Here is a 17416-nt window from a genome sequence, read left to right as displayed (position 1 = left end):
TTAAACACATAAGTTATGGAATTGAAAAGTTTTTGAATTGTTCAAAACTTGCCCTCAAGCTTTGGAATTTGTAAAGTTTCCCCATGAATACTTTAATTCCAAGTTAAGCCCTTAGAGTTTTAAAAGTTAAAATTCAACCCTTATACTATTATAATATTAATAGTTAATAGTTATATATATGTATGTATAAGAACAAAGTCAGACTTACCGTTAGTAGGCCTCATTGACGAAGCCGGTATATAAGGGGGGTATAAGGTTACTGCCTATCAAATCGAAGTTTAATGGGTGTCCACTCTCATCCACAGCTTCCTTGACTGGTGGAGGGTCGTTAGCCGAACGGGTAGGACAAGGACTATAATTCTCCCTTCATTGTAAATATAATGATAAATATTAAGTAACTAAACCTTTTATAAATTCCCAATCTTAGTTACTCTAGGAAAATGTGAATTTGGTGCTAACCCATGAAATTTCACTTTGCACTTTGCTTAAATCGCTACTGGAGCGTGTGTGGTTAACCGACACACTAACCTGGATTTAACTGGCACATCGATTAAGTGATAAATATTAATGGTACGAAGTATATTTGCATGGTTATTCACACCTTGTTTTGTGGTCCTCGACATCCCAGTCACAACACTTGAGAGGGCACAATCGAGATTGAAACATGCCATTGAAAAGTTCAATGAATCTCAAAAGATCTAGGAGTTTCAAATCCACTTAAAACCTAATAAATTATTTCATTTTCATGGTGGAAATTGGTGAATCATTATTCGCCTACCTTCAAATATTCTATAGCTTGGATTACGGAATCCGTCTTCCAAGTTATAAAATATTGTGTTGGGTCCTAGCCTTAATATTTCATATTGGGTGTTATATTAAGGACTTAAATCAACTAACTTGAATTTCTCCCATTGTAGATGTCTGGTTTAGACAACTATGATCTTCCCAAATCTCATGGAAATCATACTTCACTACCTCCACCTCTTCCAACTATTCTCCCTATCCCACAAGTTCTTGAAAAGTTCAAGGTCACTCAAGCCATATTGGAAAGCAAAGTCTATGTGTGCTCACATCTTGGAGATAAAGTCACATATTGACAGGCAGGGAGAGTTGGGTGTCAAGGTCTTGAGGAAGTTGGTTGTTGACTAGGTTCTTCAATCACTTTCTAAGTCACATAGTGAGTTACTTTAGGACTACTACATGACAAACAATGACATGACCCTTAATGATCTTACCTATTTGCTTGATACTGCTAAATAAGTAATGATTTGGAGCACAGGTAAAGAAAATTTGATTGGAAGATCGACTTTCCAAACTTCCATGGACATTGACAACGGTAACATTGGAAATCCAGAAAATCTTTCTCTTCCCAATGGCAAGGGATCGGCCATAGTCAACTCGGTTGACCAAATGGTAAAGAGAAAGGCTAAGTCTGAGACAGTCTCGTGTACCATTCCCAAAGAGTCCATATGCTTATATTTCCAAAGGAAGGGACATTGATTGCAAAGCTGCCCTATTTACCTGAAAGATCATAAGGTTGGTCAAGTCAAAAAGTTTAACTCTACCTCAAGTAAGTCCACTATCTAACTCTATTAAGTTCCTATTTGGAGATTCTTATTACATGATGTGACTGGGTCGCATGTTGAAGTTTTAAGAATCAAAGAAAAGAGAGGAAGCTTAAAGAAAAGTAAGCTGATTCTGATCACGAAGATGGATTTTGATCGCATGGTTCGGTGATCAGAATTTTTGAGCTGCTGCTTAAGAGTTGTGATAGATTGCTTAGGAATAGATAACAACATAGTTTTCATATGCATTTGCATTGTAAGTATAAGTTTTTCCGCAAGTTTTAAATAAAAGAAAAGTTTCGTTTTTATTTATTTTAAATATCCTTACAGTGGCATTTGTGAAAAATTGTTTTTTATATGATTCCATTGATAGCAACATTGGAAAATGGATTTGATTCTTTCGGTTGTGGAAGTGTCATAATTTTCCAAATAAGGAAAGATTCTCATCACCCAAGTTTCAGTTAGATAGAAACTTTGAATCATGTAAGTTTTTTTGTATGATGAATGAGAATTTTCATCTTTGAAAAAATTAAGACTAATTCCTTGTTCACATGTATATGTGAGTCAAGTAAAGGACTAAGGGATCGAGTACATATTCTTGTGCACTGGTCAAGTCCACCACAAAGATCGATAAGATTATTCGTCATGATTTACTGAAGTTCAGTAAATATGGTTATACTTACAAGTTTAAGTATAATTCTAAAACATTGAAAAAATTTCAATGTATAGGTGAACGAATGAGAAGAATCAAATTAGGCAGAAATATAAAAGTTTCTCCAATATGAAAAGATGGGAGAGTACTTTAGCATCGTGTTTTGTTATTATCTTAGTGATTATGAAACCATATCACAATTGATTCTCTAAGGACATCTTAGTGCATTTGTTTGACTAAGAAGAGGAATCATGAATTGTTGAATTGGTTAAATCAAAAGATGAATCATACTTCATTTCAAAATTAAGTCCTAGAGTAATACTCCAAGATTGTAACTTGAGTGACATAATCTTAAAAAGGTTTATAACACTTGTCAAATGTAAGAGTAAAATGTGTTCTACTCTTGTACATTTGAAATTGGTAAGGTGTGATGTTTTGGATAAAACAGAGACCAACTAAGGCCAATTGTGTGAAGTGTTTATCTTGATAAGTATCTGCACTAACTCTTGAATATTTGTTTTGTCAAGGAATGGTTCTTGACAAGACAATCTTATATGTCAAGAGGTCAGTGGGAGTCTTAAAGCTCTTGAAAAATATTGCAAGAACTAATCAAGAATAAAACCTATTGGTTATCACTAGCACACGACTTGAAGTTTGTAACCTATCGTGTTGACACATTCTTGTTTCTGTGCCCATTCCAGTTAAAAGTTGACTATGCATGTGAGTTCTATGAGTTCTCAATTGTTTGCATGAGAACTTGGAAGACATGGTAGGCCCTTGTGCTGCCAGGTGGCAAGAATTTGAGATTGATCAGGTTCAGTCCATATGAGCTTGGATTTGTCACTAACTTTGTCTTGTAATTATGGTTCTGACAAATTTACATGGATAAGAACGCATACACCATAAATAAGGTTTCTCTTTGATTCATGAAAATGATGGTGAGGAAACTCTTTCAATAATTAGATTTTAGGTAGATAGCAATTGTGGTATTTGCATTCTCAAAGTCGTTAGTGGAGCGTGTGTGGTTAACCGACACACTAACATGGACTTGTGAGAAATGGCAAAGGTCTAAACAATTGAGACTATGATTACGACATCCCTTTTCATAGTTCTGAAATTTTTTAGACACACATATGAGCTATCTAAGGGAAGGTTAATGACTTTGATAAAGTTTTATCAAAGCATCTCGTATAAAATATCTGAACTTTGGTAAGAAAGTCAATAAAATATTGATTTCTAGAAGTCCAACTGATTTCTGAGTACATGTCAAAGCTATTGGGAGCATAAGTGTTATGCTAATAATCATCATGCTAGTGGGAGCAAGATAATTATAATAAGTGTTGCAACTTAGGAATGTTAATTATAGAAAACAAAAGTTTCAATTGGGGAAAAGTTGTTTTGCTATAATCAAGGGAGAGGAAATTATACTTCATTTCGAATCTAAAAGGTTAGATCGTGAGATTTTAATCAAATTTAGTCAAGTATATATATGAATGGTATGTTGGAATGGTTCAACATAAAGAAATTCTATGTCTGGGAACATTATTTGCGTTCTAAAATTCGATTGTGATTACAACATCCGTTTTCATAATCTAAATTTTGAGAACATGGCAAATAGAAATAGAAATATCATAGCAAAAGACTGGTCTAGTATCATGTCTTTATGTGAGACATCATGAATCGTGTCCCATATGCTTCGGATATAGGATCGATTGCATGTGCTATAATATTCATATGTTCTAAATTTTTCCAAATGCCTATGGCATTAAGAGGGAAAAAGTACTAGAATTGGATATGACTAAAGTGATTAAGCAATTGTTGAGGACAATCTATGGTTTACCAAAGATTGGTTGCTCAGGGACAGTTGGAAGTATGGTGAAATTTTTTGGAGAGGACCATATTGACATATTCTGAAAAGAGGAAACTCTTGTTCAGAAGTGATAGTCAAAATGGGAATATAGAAATGTTCCCATAGGTGGAAGTTATTCATTATATTTGTGTAAGATTAGGAAACTTAATGCAAGAAGGATGTTCAAAGCAATGTACTTTGAATTTGAGTCTTCGTTTCCATGGAATTTGTAACGCCCGTGTTTCTAGGCTAGGCATTAATATTGACGTGATAGTCTAGGTTAACCTTTGTAACTCATTTTGAAGAAATTAAAAGGAATTATGTGAATATTATGTGAATTATGTGTTTTATGCTTAATTACTAGGATTTAATTAATTAAGAATAAAAAATGAGCATCGAAAATAAATATTAGATAAAGACGATATCTATTACGAAAGTTGTAGTGGTCGTGACAAGGATTATAGATATATAAAGAATACCGAAATCCGAGTTATAACGAAGAAGTTATGACCTGTCGAAGTTTCGCGACAAAACCGGCACGGTGCCGAATGACGTAAAAAGTGAGTTTTTGATAAACTACTTTTTAGCCTTAGTGATCTAACAGAAAGTCGTAGTGTTCGTTAAAACGAGAGTATGTATAAAAAGAACGCCCAAATCTGACTTCGTATGAGGAAGTTATGATTTTTCTAAGTTTCAGCTTAGAAGTAGACAGCTAAAAACTCGAATTTTAGATCGAGTGATTTTTAGCCGATACAACCTAAACGAGAATCGAAGGTCTCGTCAATAGTAGTACAACGGTAAAAAGAAAGACGAAAACGGACGTCGGATGAAGAAGTTATGAATTTTTAACGGATTTCATGTCCCGGTTTGTTAAAAATAATAATATCAAAATTAATATCAAAATTAGCCAACGAAGTCTAAACGAAAGTTGTACAGCGTAATTTTACCTACGCGTGCATATAAAGAACGTCAAAAACGGAGCTCGTATGCGAATGTTATGGATTTTAGAAGTTTTTGCACAAAAATCGAGAAAATTCGCATAGTCATGCTTCGGCCACGTCACCTTCGCTCCATGCATGCCACGTGTCCGAAATTGCTGAGTCATCCGAAGCTGTGGCGCATCCGAGGAGTGACGTGTGTGCAGCCTCGTCCGAGCCTCGCACCACCTGCCGCGTGTCCAACCTTCGCACCACCTGTCTCCCTTCCCTCTTGCTTCGGATCCGAACCTCGGACCTAGACTTCGGTCCAATCAGAGGTCAGCAGCTCACCCCTCGCACGTGTGAGCCATGTGACTCCTCTTCGGATCTGCTGCCACCTGGAAGCCTCTCATCCGTCCGATCAGAAGACTCGCACCTATAAATAGAAGGGTGCGAGACCTCCCGGGTATATTTTGGAAACTTGTCATTTTACACCCCTAAACCCATATTTCTTTCATTCCAACTTCCCCCGAAGCCCATGTATCATACCAAACACCCAAAACACATCCCGAAGTGCCCGAGAAGCCCGGGAAATGTATCTTTTCGGTTTTGAATCCCAACCCTCGCAGAGCCCGGTTTCTCAATAAAACTCTCGGTTTTATTAGAAACGATAGTTTTAGGAAACGAAGTGCTGCCCGATTATCATTAAATCAAGTGAGTGTGTAGTCACTTTCATCTTACACATAGATATGAAGTATTTACCTTAAAATATGTGCTATGTGTAAATATATTAATTGTTTATTTGAGGTGACTGTTGAATAGATGTTTTATACAAGTTTTAAACTGTATATATGTATCTTATCTACAAATATGTTGGGTAAAACATGGGTAGACAAACTAGTCGATGTGTGTTAAAATGGTGAGAGGCCTCGATGTTGTTGTTGTTGTTGTCGTCTAGCGGAGTATAGATGACGACCACAGACCTTTCTAGACAGTCCAGTGGAACACTAGCAGGTTCGCAACTTGTAGGTGTTGGTGAACTAAATGTTCATTGGCGTACTCCATCCCCCTCATGGTTGCCTTTAGTAAATGTATGGCTGAGGAGTCCCCTTAGCAGTAGTGTCTGTCCCGATGATATTCCTTAGGCTAGGTCCCTTGTGATAGGTGTTTAGGGATGTAAAGTGAGGATAACGGGAATGGGTAATCAGGGTTATTGTTGATTGGTGAACTTAATAAGTTTATTATTAGTGTGGGTTGAAAACCCTATATGCTTACCAAGCTCCCAAGCCTGACCCACTCAGCTTTTTATGTTACAGGTAGTGGACCCCGAGCATAGTCGGAGGATGATGATAGATTTTTGGATTATAGGCCAGTAGTTGTAAATAACTGTTGTAAGGCTTATAATGTCTTGTTTATGCTTTTGATCTGTATCGGAACATGACATCCTGAGGTTTTGATATGAAATGAAATTATATATTTCTTAAAGAAAGGTTTTGATAAACTTCTATCATGTTTTGTTATGGGGACCAATTCCGCAACATCCTTTAAAAGGATTTCTCTGATTTTATTTTAAAAAGCATAAGTTAAATCGGTCTTTTCTGGTCGAGAAATTAGGGGATTGCACAGTTGGTATCAGAGCATTAGTTTAAGCGAACTAAGAAATTCTAGGATTTCTGGACTTAAACTTATAATGCTAAGTGATGATTGTGAGATGAGTGTCTACCATATTTTAGACACGAGAACTAGTTCATTTTAGGAAAGATGCCTAAAATGCTTTTATGTGCTAAATGCTATATGTTTGCCATATATGCCATTATTTGTTCGGATCTATGGTCTGTTGCCGATCGGATCTGGAAACCTTATGTGTGTAGGATTCTAAGCGTATGATTACGATATTAGAACTAACATGTAAACGTTTCGGAGTGATAATGGAATTGAAATATCAATCAAGAATAAAGACCTAATTTCTCCTTATTCAGTATATAAATTATAAAGGCAAGAACTCGAAGTGGAGCGGGAAATGCAAACAGAAACCAACAACCTCAACCCCAAGTGGTGGAACAGGTGCCTATAGTAGGAGCTGAACCAGAACCCGTCACCATGACTGGAGTAGGAACTATGATTCAGACCATGATGGCTGAACAAAGGTAGGAATTGAGGCAAATGTTGCTGAACAACAGGGATGAACCTTCAGTTCCTATTGAAAAACATGAATTGAATGACGATCGATCTGAAGAAGGAAACAACAGTAGATCTGTTGGTCATAGTGAACCGCTTGTGGTAGGGAGAAATAACCACGAGGATAGAGTGGAGAGAAACGGGTGCAAGTATAAGTACTCTATGACTTACAAGCCATCGACCTTCACTGGAAAAGAAGATCATGTCGGAGTAATGGATTGGATCTCGGAAATGGAATTGGCTTTCATGACTTGTGGTTGCCAAGGCAAGTTACAAACCACATTCGCAGTGCGTCAGTTCAGGGGTAGTGCTGCTCGTTGGTGGAACACTCTGGGGAAAACTCTAAGCCCTAATGAGCCACTGCAACTCACTAGGGCAGAGTTCTTGGTGCACTTCAAGCGCAAGTACTGCTCGGCCCAAAACATGCTTGAGCTAGAAAACCAATTTCTGACGTTGTAGAAGGGGAGTATGACCGTTGATGAATATACAAATAACTTCACAGACAAAATGGAGTTTGCTTTGCGTATTGTCCCAGATGAGCTGGCAAAAATTGACAGGTACGCAAAGGGACTTCCATGGGAGTATGCGATCCCAGTACGTCAGGAACTTACTTTGGAGGCAGCTATATGGGCTGCCAAGTCTGGTGAAGATATGATTAAGGGGAGAGCCGCCAGCAAGGTTGAAGTTGGCGAAAAGAGAAACTTTGAAGGAACTTCAGGTTCCAATAAAAAGAACAAGTTCTCGAAGACTAGTTCGAGAAAATTCGGAAGAGGAACCGAAGCCAAGTGGTGTGACAAGTGTAAGAAGAAACATGCTGGGAAATGCAGTGTGGAAATCAGTTGTTACAAATATGGAAAGCCAGGGCATTATGCCAATGAATGCACCTTCGATAAGAACGTCTGTTTTGGGTGCCATGAAGAAGGGCATATTTTGAGGGATTGCCCGAAAAAGAAGGATGCAGCAAAGCCCAATCTTCCACCAAAGCCGAAGGCAAGAGCCTTTCAGATGACACTTGAAGCTGCAAAAGAAGAAGCCGATGTCGCTTCAGGTACCTTTCTTGTAAACGAATTGCCTGCCCAAATTTTGTTTGATTCTGGAGCCAATTACTCCTTTATTTCGCATGAATTTGGTAGAAAACTAGCGTTGCCTGTTGATAGACTAGTTAATGCTTTATTAGTCGAGATTGCTAGTGGCAAGTTTGTACCTGTTAGCCATCGTATGAAAAACATCTTCATTGACTTGAATGGGAATAAGTTCCATGAGGAATTATTGCCTATCGAGTTAAATGGATTCGACATAGTTTTAGGAATGGATTGGCTTAGCGCCAATGATGCCGAAATATTGTATAGGAAGAAGATAGTAAAAGTAAACCCGCCAGGGAAAGTGTCGTTTATGGTGTATGGAGACAAACGCAGAGTAAACTCTGGAATCATTTCCCTAATGAAAGCCAGAAAGTGTTTGGCCAAGGGATGTAGATCATACCTAGCGTTCGTGATCGATGCTAAGAAGGAAAGAAGGAGGTGCACAATATTCTGGTGGTGTGTGACTATCCGTAAGTCATACCAAACACCCGAAACACGTCCCAAAGTGCCCGAGAAGCCCAAGAAATTTATCTTTTGAGTTTTTAAGCCCGACACTCGCAGAGCCCGGTTTCTCAATAAAACTCTCGGTTTTATTAGAAACGATAGTTTTAGGAAACGAAGTGCTGCCCGATTATCATTAAATCAAGTGAGTGTGTAGTCACTTTCATCTTACACATAGATATGAAGTATTTACCTTAAAATATGTGCTATGTGTAAATATATTAATTGTTTATTTGAGGTGACTGTTGAATAGATGTTTTATACAAGTTTTAAACTGTATATATGTATCTTATCTACAAATATGTTGGGTAAAACATGGGTAGACAAACTAGTCGATGTGTGTTAAAATGGTGAGAGGCCTCGATGTTGTTGTTGTTGTTGTCGTCTAGCGGAGTATAGATGACGACCACAGACCTTTCTAGACAGTCCAGTGGAACACTAGCAGGTTCGCAACTTGTAGGTGTTGGTGAACTAAATGTTCATTGGCGTACTCCATCCCCCTCATGGTTTCCTTTAGGACATGTATGGCTGAGGAGTCCCCTTAGCAGTAGTGTCCGTCCCGATGATATTCCTTAGGCTAGGTCCCTTGTGTTAGGTGTTTAGGGACGTAAAGTGAGGATAACGGGAATGGGTAATCAGGGTTATTGTTGATTGGTGAACTTAATAAGTTTATTATTATTGTGGGTTGAAAACCCTATATGCTCACCAGGCTCCCAAGCCTGACCCACTCAGCTTTTTACGTTACAGGTAGTGGACCCCGAGCATAGTCGGAGGATGATGAGAGATTTTTGTATTATAGGCTAGTAGTTGTAAATAACTTTTGTAAGGCTTATAATGTCTTGTTTATGCTTTTGATCTGTATCGGAACATGACATCCCGAGGTTTTGATATGAAATGAAATTATATATTTCTTAAAGAAAGGTTTTGATAAACTTCTATCATGTTTTGTTATGGGGACCAATTCCGCAACATCCTTTAAAAGGATTTCTCTGATTTTATTTTAAAAAGCATAAGCTAAATCGGTCTTTTCTGGCCGAGAAATTATGGGATGTCACAGAATTAATCTTCATTGGAATACACTGTAATGTCTGATGACAAGTCTTTGTGACTTTTGTGCATAGTCATTACAAGAGGATCAATGCATATAAGTTTAGAGTCTAACAGATTTCGATAAATGGTAGGAATTTTAAATTCTTACATTGATGGTAAGGATTTGAATTGTGAAAATGAGAATCATTGGAATCATGTTCGATTGGTCTATTTCACAAAGTAAGGATCATAGACAAACATAGTGTGCATACTTGGAGTATGGCATAACTGTTGTTTGGACAAAACATAGTGTGCATGCTTGGAGCATGGCATGACTATTGTTTTGATTCAAGTATAAAGTTAATTATTTGAAACATTATACAATGAATAATGAGTATTCAATATGGCGTTTAAATAAAAGATGTTTTATTTACTGTCAAAGGTGCTTGGGACCATAAAGGATTAGTATTATTCTTGTGTTTCACTTTTCATGTTTTGACTTCCAGAATAGCTAGGTTATTCTTTCCGAATGACTAAGTTATTCAAATTCTCCACAGTTGGTCATATGTTGGAAGTAAATATGAATCAACACTGTCATGAAGCTCGTTTGTAGATGTCTAAAGTGTTGGACATAGCAAGAGTTGCTACAACATTCATGAGTGCTCATAAGTTCTGAGTATTGGATTAAACCCACGCTCACTTGTATCACTTCATGGATTTTATCTCGAGTGATCGTGAGACGATAATATCTTATATTCTTCAAACCTAGAGATATGAGTTGTTAACTATGAGTTGGTTATACATTAACTGTACGAAAACGCATTGGTAACTCGATCTTATAAAATGTACCTTTGTGTATAATTCAACAAGTTGTAGAAAAAGCATATGAGTCGAAGTTTATCCATTCTTTTTACCCTTGTAGGGATAAAAATGATATCTGTGGGCCCCTCGATGATTTAGTGATGACACCCCTAAGTACTTGTCCAAGCCTAGACTGATTTGATTTTTTCAATTAGTCGATCGTCATAAATCGGAAATCGGGAAACAACAAATGGACAGAGAGAATGATTATAATCCATGTCTCAGTCCATATGATATCTAGAACGGAGGAATATATGATCCCTTATCTAATGGACGCGTTATTGATTTGTTCAGAGTTCGACCGCGACTTTAAGAGCTACGATTGCTAGTCGGGTTTTGGAGTCATACGCAATAATAGTTTTAGACTTATCCAAGTGGGAGACTGTTGGATTAATGTCCAAGTCCATAACTATATTTGGTATGTATTCCACCCGACTTGGCATGGTCCATTTAGGTTGCATGGCATCAGAACGATTTGGATAGACTTTTATGAGAAAAGGATATTTATGATTTATTAATATATTATAAGTTCTAATATATTAATATGAAATCATATTATTTAATTAGTATTGATTAAGAATTAATTTGGAACTAATTCTATGATCAAAAGACACTAATTAAATATATGGGGATTGATTGTGTAAATCATTCATTCTTATATATGTGGGCTTATGATCCATAGTTCTTCATGTTGAGCTAAACCCATGGATACTCCATGGATGTTTTGACCCATGGAGCATGAAGAATATGGAAATACATGAGTTACATGGTGTAACCCTAATAGCCACAATATGTAAAGACCCCATGGCTCAAGAAATCTGACTAAGGAACTAAGGTTTCATATGAGAGGGCTAGCCGATTTGAGCACAAGGACTTTTCTCTCAAGTTATTCCAAGTTGTTGTTGGTGTTGTGTGAACCATTTGAGGTGTCACACTTGAGGCACTTGGCTCTTAAGCTCCATGGAATCTTGCTACAACACAAAATGTATGTTACCCTAACTAGTATCTTATTTGGTATATGAGAATTCATGCTAGTTATAGGTTTAATGCCTTGGAAACTCATTTGCATGTATAATTAGTGAAAACATAGATCCAAGGTATTTAGGATTGTATGTGCACCATAGGATATTGTAGTAAAACAATAACAACAATGTTGGGGCCAGCTACCAGGGGGCAGTAGTGTCAGGGGGCAGTAGTGTCAGGAAGGGTATTGACAATGGGTTAAGGTGAAGAAGTTTAGGACCTAACGGTTGTCACTGGTATTTTCCTACTTAACAACACTTATGCATGCATTTTATTCGATAGCGGAGCCGAGCGAAGCTTCGTTAGTAACAAATTCAAACACTTACTAAATCAACAACCCCAGAAGCTCAACAAAGCCTTCACGGTGGAGATGGCTAATGGCAAAACCGAAACAACCAAATATGTTTACGTAGGTTGCACGTTAACACTAAACAACCATTCATTTCAAATAAATTTGATGCCAATAAATATTAGGAGTTTTGATGTGATAATCGGCATGGACTGGTTAAGCCCCCATCATGATGATATTATATGTTGCGAGAAGGCTGTTCGCCTTCACCTTCCCAACCACGAAACCCTAATAATCTATGGTGATAAACCTGGCGTCAATCTTAGTCTCATCTCGTGCATCCAGGCACAAAAGTTCCTGCACAAGAAAAACTATGCTTTCCTCGCTCATGTTGTGGATAAAACCAAAGACGAAGTAAACATTAAAGACATCCCAGTGGCATGTGGCTTCCCGGATGTATTTCCAGAAGACCTTCCGAGAATACCCCCAGAAAGACAGGTCGAATTTCGAATCGACCTAATACCAGGTGCCACATCAATTTCCAAATCACCCTACAGGTTAGCTCCCGCCGAAATGCAAGAGTTATCCAGCCAACTAAGCGAGTTGTTGAGCAAAGGATTCATCCGACCAAGCTTCTCACACTGGGAACTCCGGTCTTGTTGGTCAAGAAAAAGGATGGATATTTCAGAATGTGCATCGATTATAGGGAATTAAACAAGATCACTGTCAAAAATCGATACCCACTCCCTCGAATCGACGATATATTTGAGCAGTTTCAAGGAGCTAGTTACTTCTCCAAAATAGATTTAAGATCTGGTTATCATCAACTTCGAGTCCGAGAAGAGGACATTCCAAAAACTGCCTTTCGAATTTTATACGGTCATTACGAATTTGTTGTGACGCCCTTCGGTCAAACAAATGCCCCCGCTGCATTTATGGACCTCATGAATCGAGTCTTCCGCCCATTCCTTGATAATTTCATGATCGTCTTCATCGACGATATTCTTAGATACTCTCGAAACAAAGAAGAGCCTTGTCAACATCTCCGCCAAATCTTGAAAACCTTAAGAGCTGAAAGATTATATGTGAAGCTCTTCAAATGCGAGTTCTAGATCCGCAGTGTAAAATTTTTGGGTCACGTAGTCAGCAAGGAAGGGATTCATGTAGATCCTTCCAAGATCAAGGCCATTGAAAGCTGGGCGATACTGAAAACACCAACAAATGCGAGTTCTAGATCCGCAGTGTAAACTTTTTGGGTCTCCTAGGCTACTACCGAAGGTTTATCCAGAAATTTTCCAATATAGATAAACCCCTCACCACCTTGACACAAAAAGGTGTGTCTTTCAACTGGACGGAAAAGCAAGAAGCTGCATATCAAACCTTGAAGCGAGCCCTCTGTAGTGCACCAGTGCTATCCTTACCAGAGGGAACCGAAGAATTCATAGTCTACTGCGATGCTTCAAATCAAGTATTAGGCTGTGTCCTCATGCAGCATGGAAAGGTGATAGCTTACACATCCAGGCAATTGAAGACGCATGAAGTAAATTACACCACCCATGATCTCGAGCTGGGAGCTGTGGTTTTCGCCCTAAAGATTTGGAGGCACTAACTCTACGGTACAAAGTGCACCATCTTCACCGATCACAAAAGCCTCCAGCACATTCTAAACCAAAATGAGCTAAACATGAGGCAGCGAAGGTGGGTTGAGCTGCTAAATGATTATGAATGCGAGATCAAGTCCCACCCAGGCAAGGCTAACGTGGTAGCCGATGCCCTGAGCAGAAAAGAATAATCAGGTCGCCGGGTGAAAACCTTATCAATAACCATCCACTCCCACCTAACCTCGCAGATCAAGGAATCCCAATTAGATGCATTGAAGCCGAAGAACGCCACAGACGAAACACTGTGTGGGATAGATAAGAACTTTGAAGCTAGGGATGACGGAACTTACTACTTCATGAATAGAATCTCGGTTACTAAACTTGGGGGATTCAGAGAAATAATCATGAACGAGGCCCATAAAACGTGATATTTCGTCCATCCAGGTTCAGATAAGATGTATCTGGACATTAAGCATCATTATTGGTGGTAAAATATGAAGGCAGAGATCGCCACTTACGTGGGCAAGTGTCTCACTTGAGCCAAGGTGAAAGTGGAGTACCAAAAGCCCTCGGGACTATTACAACAGCCAGTAATACCCGAGTGGAAATGGGAAAGGATTACTATGGACTTCGTAACCAAATTACATAAGACGGCAGACGGATTGGATGCTATTTGGGTGATTATCGTTAGGTTAACTAAATCCGCTCATTTCCTGCCAATAAAAGAATCGTACAAGATGGAAAGATTAACTCGAATCTATATCAAAGAGATATTGAGACTCCATGGAGTGCCAGTATCTATAATCTCCGATCGGGATAGTAGATTTACTTCACGGTTTTGGCAGTCACTACAGAAGGCTATGGGAACACAGCTAGACATGAGCACTGCTTACCACGCTCAAACTGATGGCCAAAGCGAACAAACCATCCAAACACTCGAGGACATGCTCTGAACCTGTGTGATCGATTTTATCAAGTCATGGGATACTCACTTGCCCTTGATTGAATTCCCGTACAACAACAGCTATCACACAAGCATAAAGGTTGCTCCTTTTGAGGCCTTATTTGGTCGCAAATGCAGATCGCCTCTCTGCTGGACTGAGGTGGGTGACACCCAGCTGGCAAAAGGGCGGTCACCAGACAACACCCTTACAGGACCAGAAATCATTCGAGAGACTAAAGAGACGATAATCCAAATCAAAGCCCGACTCCAAGCGTCGCGTGACCGACAAAAGAGTTACGCTTACAAACAACGAAAACCTCTAGAGTTCTAAATCGGAGATCGAGTGCTATTAAAGGTCTATCCCTGGAAAGGGAAGATTCGTTTTGGGGAACGAGGAAAACTAAACCCACGATACATCGGACCGTTCGAGAGCCTAGCCCGAATTGGTCCGGTAGCTTATAAGCTGTAGCTACCTTCGGAGCTCAGCAACGTACACCTCATGTTCCACGTCTCGAATTTGAAGAAGTGCTTATCAGATGAAACCCTTGTCATTCCTCTAGAAGAGATCAAAATAAACGAGAATCTCTTGTTCGTCGAAGAACCATTCGAGATAATGGATAGGGAAGTGAAGCGTACGAAACAAAGCCGCATTCCGATTGTGAAGGTTCGATGGAACGCTAAGTGTGGACCGGAATTCACATCGGAACGCGAAGACCAGATGAAGCATAAGTACCCTCACTTATTCTCTCATTCATGATCCTACCTTTCAAAAGAATTTCGGGACGAAATTCCTTCTAACGGGGGGATGATGTCACAACTAGCATTTTTAGCTAGGAAATTCTATTTTCATCTAAACATCAACTATTGTAAGACTTTTACTCTAAGTGAAAATCATACTATATGCTAAAATGAAATCATCCATTTGAATCAAAACTCATGAGTGAAGTTCAACATCTAATACAATACATCTAATATATTCAACTATGGGTTGAAAACCCTAAAAATCCCGGTTCAAATTTATTATGGACTAGGATCCTCTTATTGGGCCTAATGGACCAGTAAACTTTCAATTTGGCTATTTTGGGCCAAGGAACCCTATTTGGACTCTAATTGGACCCACACTCATGAAACTAAAGTATTTTGGGTCATGCGGGCCTAGAATGACTCATCTTATCCGTCATGGGCCATGATGGGCCGTAAATGGTTTCATAAGCCCTAATGGGCCGTAAACTATTTTGTTGGGCTTCATTGGGCCGTAAACCCTTTTCCTTGTCACTATTGGGCTGTGAATCCTCATGAGGGCCCAATAGGCTGAAAACCTTCATCTTTGGCCTCATAATTTCGAACAAAACCAAGAAAAGGCCCAAACTCTTTCATTCTCTCTTCTTTTCCCTCATTCTCGGCCCAACAACAAAAAAAAATGGGAGGGATGTAGAGTTTGACACCTCAACATTACCTAGTGGATATCCATGCAAGATTTCATGTATCCATGCAACCCTTAAATCACTCTCTTCATAAGTCAACACTCCCTTCTCTCTTATCTCTTCTCACTCTCGGCCATAAGAGCCTCCATCACGACCATCACTCTTCATTTTCAAACTCAAGATTCTCTCATCCTTTTTCCTCTCTAGCACAAAGAACTTTCCCCCTCCATCCTCCTAGTTTTCGAGAGTTTTAAGGGCACATCAAGAACTCTTCATCAAAGCTCATCACTCTTGGTAAGTTTTTGTTTGACTATATAGTTTAACTTCAAGTTTACACTAAAAATCTTTTCTTAACCCACATCATTTCATGATCTATGCTCTTAGAACTTCATAGATCTCGAAAACCTTCTCAAGAAGCTTACTAGGGCCGAGATCTTCTCATTTCGTCACCAAAAATTGAAAACTTTAAACCAAAGTGAGTTCATACCCCCTATTTTCGATTTTTACTTTTTTTTGGGGGAGAATACAAGTTGTTTTGTGTAGATCTATGTGTGTATGCATGATTTTGTGTGTTTTGCTTGTTATATATATGTGTTTATGTGTTGTAAACTTCATAAACTTAAAGATCTACTAAAAGATGATGATATTGGTATAACATAACACTTATTTCAACTTATGTTACAAGAAAAAGGATTAAAACACATATAAGTTACTTAAAGCTAAGAAAAACTTCATAAAAGGGGCTAAAAGTGACAAAATGACAAAAGAATGGGTTATTTGTGTAACTCACGTCTAGTAAGGGCATCAAAAGGATTTTTTTGCTAAACATGGCAAATTTCGACATTTAAGACCTTACAAGGACTAAAAATGTAAATATTTTCATAAATGGACCTCATTTGGGCTTCTCACGGTTTTGGGCCCAAAAATTGTAATTTTTGATCTTTTGTGGGCTCAAATGTCGTTTCCAAGAAAGTTGTGCCAAAATTGTAAATTTTTGATAAGAAGGTTAATGATGTGATATTACAAAAACAAATTGGGCCAAAAAGATGAAATTATCTATAATGGGCCGAAAATATATACTTTTTATAAAAATCAAGCCAAAAATGATGTTTTTGACAAAAGTGAGTTAAAAATGTTATTTTTACAAAAACTAGCCTTAAATGCATGTTTTGTCCAAAAAGGGGCCTAAAATGTTATTAAAATTGGACTTTAAATGTTATTAAAATTGGACTTTATATGTCATTCTGGTAAATAATTGAGCTAAAACTAGCAATATAATAACAAACGGGCTAATTATGTAATTCTCATGGTTATTAGGCCTTGGTGACCCATTTATATGCTTGACAGGTCCTGAATACTATTTATATGTTTATTGGGCCTCATTGACCCATTAACATGCTCGACGGACCTTGGATACTCTTTGCGTGCTATTTGGGTCTGTAAATACCTTACATGTGAAATGGGCCTTAGTTGTCCTTTTACATATATTCTCATTCCTTTTG

Source organism: Lactuca virosa, chromosome 4 (genome assembly GCF_052849685.1).
Source record: "Lactuca virosa cultivar CGN04683 chromosome 4, Lactuca_virosa_CGN04683_v6, whole genome shotgun sequence".
NCBI classification, from domain to species: domain Eukaryota; kingdom Viridiplantae; phylum Streptophyta; class Magnoliopsida; order Asterales; family Asteraceae; genus Lactuca; species Lactuca virosa.
Note: the sequence above shows the minus strand (reverse complement) of the source record.